A 7,425-nucleotide genomic window follows, 5' to 3' on the forward strand; every position below is an offset into this window, starting at 1 on the left:
CGGCCGAGCGGCCGGTGGTGCGAAGCTACCATCCGTGGGATTAAGCCTGAACGCCTCTAAGGCCGAATCCCGTCTAGCCATTGTGGCAACGATATCGCTAAGGAGTCCCGAGGGTCGAAAGGCTCGAAAATACGTGACTTTACTAGGCGCGGTCGACCCACGTGGCGCCGCGCCGTACGGGCCCAACTTGTTTGCCGGACGGGGCACTCGGGCGGCGCTGTCTGGGATCTGTTCCCGGCGCCGCCCTGCCCCTACCGGTCGACCATGGGTGTCTATAGTTCGATGTCGGGACTCGGAATCGTCTGTAGACGACTTAGGTACCGGGCGGGGTGTTGTACTCGGTAGAGCAGTTGCCACGCTGCGATCTGTTGAGACTCAGCCCTAGCTTGGGGGATTCGTCTTGTCGCGAGACGAGACCCCCGGGGCTGGGCGTCAACAGCCCCCCCTTGCCTTTGTTTCTGTCCGTCGCATCTCTTGGCGTATCGGTCCGGCCGGGCGCGCCGCACCCAGGGCGCTGCAGTGGGTGCGGCGGACGGCGGCGTATCGGTTGGCGGGCCCCTTGCCGCCGGCGTGGGCGCTGCGATGGGTGCCGCCTCCGTGCGCGCGGCGGAGGCGGCGCCGGCGCCGGCCGGGCGCGTTGTGTTCTGGCGCGCTACAGCGTATCGCTTTGCCGGCCGGCGATGGGTGCCGTGATGGGTGCCGGACGGTCGATGTCGGCCCACCGGCCGGCGCGACGCGTGGAGGCGGCGTCGGCGGGCGGGTGCCGGGCGGCGCCCGGCGGTCGACGGTTCGTTTTCGCCGTCCCCCCCGGCGTGTGGTAACACAGCGTCCACCGCCGTACGGTGAACTACAATACCCCTATACACTATGGATGTGAAATAAAATATAATAACACATGATGCTCCGCAAGAAAATAGACTTGGGATAGGGTGTGTCGTTGGCAAGTCCCCGGGGCGGCTAGTGTGGGTGGTGATAAGTCCGTAGGGGGGAGGGTCGAGGTATTAGGAAATAGAGCGATTGTGGTGGGACTGGCGCGCGCGCCCTCTCGTGCCGACGACATGAATGTCCACAGTAAACATTCGACACCTCCATCTACAGGGATCCGACGGAACTACGCCAACCATGCTGGCAAAACAGTATCGCCATCTATGCGAATCGGACAACACTACGTCCGCCATGTCGAGCGCACCACAAAACATACCGCCATCTGTAGGTCTCCCTCAGCATGAGCTCCTGCAACGACGATACCGCCATCTATGGGACGCCAAGCCGACTAAGACATCGATGGGCCCACAGTGCCCATCTTTCGACGCCACCCACAAAGCATGCAGCCTCTGTCGACCACAGCACCCATACGCCAGTGCCTCTGCCGCACGAAGTCGTGGACCGGCAATCACACCACCTGCACCCGTTCGTGCCCCACCCCAACCGCCCAACTCGCATCGCCAGCGGATGAACGGCGGACGTTTCCCGCACTCGTAAGGTGCAATTCACACCTATAACATGCGTTTCATGAAGAGATATTTCCAATATGCGACATTCCCGCTGTCCCTATTCATGAGCTGCGAGCTGTACCACGTACAAGCTACAGACGCGATCGCATTGCTCACTGTACGGATTCTCATGCTGAGCCATCAGCTAGGAAGCGCCCCATCCATGTCGGCACCCGTGGGCGTTGCACTCGCAGTCGCAAAAAACGCTGGGCAAATATATATCTCGGAAGAGTAACGACAGTCCGAGCCTCCTGGCGTTGCACTCGCAGCCGCAAAAAAACGCTGGGCACATATATGTCTCGGAAGAGTAACGACAGTCCGAGTCTCCTGCGTGGGAAGAGTCTTTCTAGGCCCTGACCCACGGGAAGGGTGTAGCTTCCCCCATCCCGGACATTTGACGTCGTCACACTACCGGTATTGACTAATAGACTGATTGCTGATAATCATTAGCCATACACTGGGGGAAACGGCCGACAGGGGCGGCAACATAGTGGAGCCGCAGTGTCACTAATGTACAGAGATAGAACAGTTTCGACTGGAACTAGAGTAACCGTATACACGGCACTGATTAGTAATAGATGCAGAGCCATCAGAATACAGATAATATATACAACCGTCCCTATACATGCTGAAAGACTCTGCACACAATGAGAACCACACGTCAGCCAGACACTCTTATCACACACTACTCTCTTATCACACACAATATCTAACCACCAGCATGGAAGAACATCCAGTGCATCCTCTCCGCCACATGACACAATCCACACTATCATTACCAGACCGGGAGGTCCACCCAGAAAACACAATATCCCACCCTTCCGACATCCGCACATTGCTCAGCTAAGCCACGAACACCCACACATGTCCTACACAGTGGTGCACCCAACATCACAATACTGCCTCCTGTCACAGCACACAAACAATGGCAGGAATGAAAGACACAGATCTGCCACAACCATGGAATCGGAGCGCCGCCTGTCATGAGCCAAAAGTGCATCCTGACGTGACAAATCGGATAATACCGCAGGCATCCAATTACGATAATCACTATCAACGAACCTGCCGCCCCCCCCCCCAATACACCTTTCCCTACAACAATGTGTATCTGAACCTACGCTATATCGTACCTTAACCTAACCTATATCGTACCTTAACCTAACCTATATCGTACCTTAACCTAACCTATATCGTACCTTAACCTAACCTATATCGTACCTTAACCTAACCTATATCGTACCTTAACCTAACCTATATCGTACCTTAACCTAACCTATATCGTACCTTAACCTAACCTATATCGTACCTTAACCTAACCTATATCGTACCTTAACCTAACCTATATCGTACCTTAACCTAACCTATATCGTGCCTTAACCTAACCTATATCGTGCCTTAACCTAACCTATATCGTGCCTTAACCTAACCTATATCGTGCCTTAACCTAACCTATATCGTGCCTTAACCTAACCTATATCGTGCCTTAACCTAACCTATATCGTGCCTTAACCTAACCTATATCGTGCCTTAACCTAACCTATATCGTGCCTTAACCTAACCTAATTTGTGCCTTAACCTAACCTAATTTGTGCCTTAACCTAACCTAATTTGTGCCTTAACCTAACCTAATTTGTGCCTTAACCTAACCTAATTTGTGCCTTAACCTAACCTAATTTGTGCCTTAACCTAACCTAATTTGTGCCTTAACCTAACCTAATTTGTGCCGTAACCTAACCTAATTTGTGCCGTAACGTAACCCATGTTGTGCCGTAACGTAACCCATGTTGTGCCGTAACGTAACCCATGTTGTGCCGTAACGTAACCCATGTTGTGCCGTAACGTAACCCATGTTGTGCCGTAACGTAACCCATGTTGTGCCGTAACGTAACCCATGTTGTGCCGTAACCTAACCCATGTTGTGCCTTAACCTAACCCATGTTGTGCCTTAACCTAACCCATGTTGTGCCTTAACCTAACCCATGTTGTGCCTTAACCTAACCCATGTTGTGCCTTAACCTAACCCATGTTGTGCCTTAACCTAACCCACGTTGTGCCTTAACCTAACCTACGTTGTGCCTTAACCTAACCCATGTTGTGCCTTAACCTAACCCATGTTGTGCCTTAACCTAACCCATGTTGTGCCTTAACCTAACCCATGTTGTGCCTTAACCTAACCCATGTTGTGCCTTAACCTAACCCATGTTGTGCCTTAACCTAACCCATGTTGTGCCTTAACCTAACCCATGGTGTGCCTTAACCTAACCCATGTTGTGCCTTAACCTAACCCATGTTGTGCCTTAACCTAACCCACGTTGTGCCTTAACCTAACCCACGTTGTGCCTTAACCTAACCCACGTTGTGCCTTAACCTAACCCACGTTGTGCCTTAACCTAACCTACGTTGTGCCTTAACCTAACCCATGTTGTGCCTTAACCTAACCCATGTTGTGCCTTAACCTAACCCATGTTGTGCCTTAACCTAACCCATGTTGTGCCTTAACCTAACCCATGTTGTGCCTTAACCTAACCCATGGTGTGCCTTAACCTAACCCATGGTGTGCCTTAACCTAACCCATGGTGTGCCTTAACCTAACCCATGTTGTGCCTTAACCTAACCCATGTTGTGCCTTAACCTAACCCATGTTGTGCCTTAACCTAACCCATGTTGTGCCTTAACCTAACCCATGTTGTGCCTTAACCTAACCCATGTTGTGCCTTAACCTAACCCATGTTGTGCCTTAACCTAACCCATGTTGTGCCTTAACCTAACCCATGTTGTGCCTTAACCTAACCCATGTTGTGCCTTAACCTAACCCATGTTGTGCCTTAACCTAACCCATGTTGTGCCTTAACCTAACCCATGTTGTGCCTTAACCTAACCCATGTTGTGCCTTAACCTAACCCATGTTGTGCCTTAACCTAACCCATGTTGTGCCTTAACCTAACCCATGTTGTGCCTTAACCTAACCCATGTTGTGCCTTAACCTAACCCATGTTGTGCCTTAACCTAACCCATGTTGTGCCTTAACCTAACCCATGTTGTGCCTTAACCTAACCCATGTTGTGCCTTAACCTAACCCATGTTGTGCCTTAACCTAACCCATGTTGTGCCTTAACCTAACCCATGTTGTGCCTTAACCTAACCCATGTTGTGCCTTAACCTAACCCATGTTGTGCCTTAACCTAACCCATGTTGTGCCTTAACCTAACCCATGTTGTGCCTTAACCTAACCCATGTTGTGCCTTAACCTAACCCATGTTGTGCCTTAACCTAACCCATGTTGTGCCTTAACCTAACCCATGTTGTGCCTTAACCTAACCCATGTTGTGCCTTAACCTAACCCATGTTGTGCCTTAACCTAACCCATGTTGTGCCTTAACCTAACCCATGTTGTGCCTTAACGTAACCCATGTTGTGCCTTAACGTAACCCATGTTGTGCCTTAACCTAACCTATAATGTGCCTTAACCTAACCTAAAGTGCGCCGTAACCTAAACTATATTGCGCCTTAACCTGACGCACGTTGTCGCTGAACCTGCTCTGTAATTGTTATGCAACCCGTTAAAGTAGTGTAGTGTTGCCTAACCGCAACCCTCGCAATATAGTTCGCTACTCGCACTGCCCGGTCCCCTGTGTATCGCGTCATGTTAAACACCTTGCAGGTGTTGCTGACTTTCCACATGCTCCTGCTATACACTGTAGTGTGGATAGCAGCAGGACGTACATGCCCCCCCCCTTCCCCCCTGCCTTCGCAAGCTGGTCGGTGAGAAGTTTGCATGTTCAATGCCCTTCGCATGCCGACGTACTCAGCCTACGTTGTGGTACGGCCTGTCACCTGTCCGCCGATGTACGCAAAACCCACAAACTGTACTGCACATTGCTCCGTATGTACTGAATGATACATCGTGGCCCATGTGACCGTATGACGACAGCGCCTAGCAACGGCGGACCATACAGTCCAAATATTGTGCACGCAGCTACGTGTCGTCTCCCTATAAGAGCTGGATTGCAGTGTGGTACGCCATACAGACGTGTGGGAGGAACGGACGCCCTGGATGGCGATCAGCATGAGCAGTCTGTTGATGTAGTGGAGCGTGTATTCGGACGTAGTCGTCTCTTCTCACACACCGTGATAGCATGTTGCACCGCGTTCCACATCTGCGACATGCTGCAGAGGCGGGCTGACAGTCGTTCGCGCAATGGACACCGCATACGTACGGGGTCTACCTTCCACGTGTTCTCTAGGCGTGCACATGTTGTTGCGTCTATGTGGGCAGACGTAGTGTGTTGTGACACCTGACACAGGCATGCAATACTCGTTGCAAATGGCGATGGACGTGTACGTTTGCTGGTGACGTTACGCAAATGAACAACCGGTAACCCGTTGTGGTGCGGTTGTTCTCGCTAGAGGTGAATCAGTGTTGGCGACGATCGGTCGAGCTATTAACCGGTTGTTTCAGGGATACCCACCATGCCCACGAACGTGAAAGGGGACCCACCATGCCCACGAACGTGAAAGGGGATCTGGGTGTGAGGCGATACGCGGCGGTGGCTGGGTGGGACCGTCCCCGGCCGGTGAGGGGGGGCCGCCCGGCGTGCTGGCAGCGCGGTGCGTGGGCGCACGCGCTACAGCCGGCTGGTGGGGGCGGCCGGTGGCAGGCGCGCCGGCCGACGGACGCGGCAGGCGGCGCAGCTGCGCGCCGGCGCCCCCTGCTCGCGGCGCCTTGCGGCCAAAGTAGGTCCTCGCGGGCCCGGTGCGAAGCGCGGTGGCCATCTGCAGTGTGCTGGTCCGATTGAGGACTTTGTGCGCTGAGGATGCGCCGCCGCCCGGCGCTCGGCGCCGCGACGCCGTCTGCTGCTCGGTCGCCCCAGCGGTTCTCGCAGGTGGTTTGTATCGCAGCTGTGCGGACGTGTTGGCGCGTGCGCTGTGCTGGGAGAGTTCGCTTCGGCACCCAAGTAGGGCTTTTGTCCTTCTGTGGCGCTGGCGTTGGAGCTGCCGGTCACCGTAGGTGGCGCGTGTTGTCTCCCGCCGGCAATGCCACGACAGCACGCTCCCGGGCCTCTGTCGGCAGCGGCAAGCTCAGTTGGGAGCACGGGTGGTCGCACCTAAAGCGTCTACTCGCCTAACTCCGGGCGATTGCGCCTCTCTCGAACCCGACCAAGTACTTAGGACGGCGCTGCGCGCCGCCGGGACCTGAGAGGGTTTCGAGGTGTGTTGTGCAGGGGAGCTCAGCCTCCTCCTGTTTGCAGAATAATTGAGCGGACGCTTGCGTGTTCGCGCGGGCCCCCGGGACACACTCCCGGGCGGCCGGCTGCTCAGCTCTAGTTGACGCAGCTCCCTGGTTGATCCTGCCAGTAGTCATATGCTTGTCTCAAAGATTAAGCCATGCATGTCTCAGTACAAGCCGCATTAAGGTGAAACCGCGAATGGCTCATTAAATCAGTTATGGTTCCTTAGATCGTACCCACGTTACTTGGATAACTGTGGTAATTCTAGAGCTAATACATGCAAACAGAGTCCCGACCAGAGATGGAAGGGACGCTTTTATTAGATCAAAACCAATCGGTCGGCTCGTCCGGTCCGTTTGCCTTGGTGACTCTGAATAACTTAGGGCTGATCGCACGGTCCTCGTACCGGCGACGCATCTTTCAAATGTCTGCCTTATCAACTGTCGATGGTAGGTTCTGCGCCTACCATGGTTGTAACGGGTAACGGGGAATCAGGGTTCGATTCCGGAGAGGGAGCCTGAGAAACGGCTACCACATCCAAGGAAGGCAGCAGGCGCGCAAATTACCCACTCCCGGCACGGGGAGGTAGTGACGAAAAATAACGATACGGGACTCATCCGAGGCCCCGTAATCGGAATGAGTACACTTTAAATCCTTTAACGAGTATCTATTGGAGGGCAAGTCTGGTGCCAGCAGCCGCGGTA

General features: G+C 53.7%; 1 non-coding gene across 1 annotated transcript in view; it reads left to right on the forward strand.

The window, feature by feature from the left end:
• The first annotated feature begins 6,828 nt into the window (after positions 1-6,828).
• Positions 6,829-7,425, forward strand: part of LOC126430925 (small subunit ribosomal RNA) — a 1,909-nt gene continuing 1,312 nt past the window's right edge. Inside the window, exon 1 of the ribosomal RNA XR_007577424.1 lies at positions 6,829-7,425. This exon is cut by the window's right edge and continues 1,312 nt beyond it. This is a non-coding gene — a ribosomal RNA (small subunit ribosomal RNA).

The sequence above is a fragment of the Schistocerca serialis genome, unplaced genomic scaffold (genome assembly GCF_023864345.2).
Source record: "Schistocerca serialis cubense isolate TAMUIC-IGC-003099 unplaced genomic scaffold, iqSchSeri2.2 HiC_scaffold_1069, whole genome shotgun sequence".
NCBI classification, from domain to species: Eukaryota; Metazoa; Arthropoda; class Insecta; order Orthoptera; family Acrididae; genus Schistocerca; species Schistocerca serialis.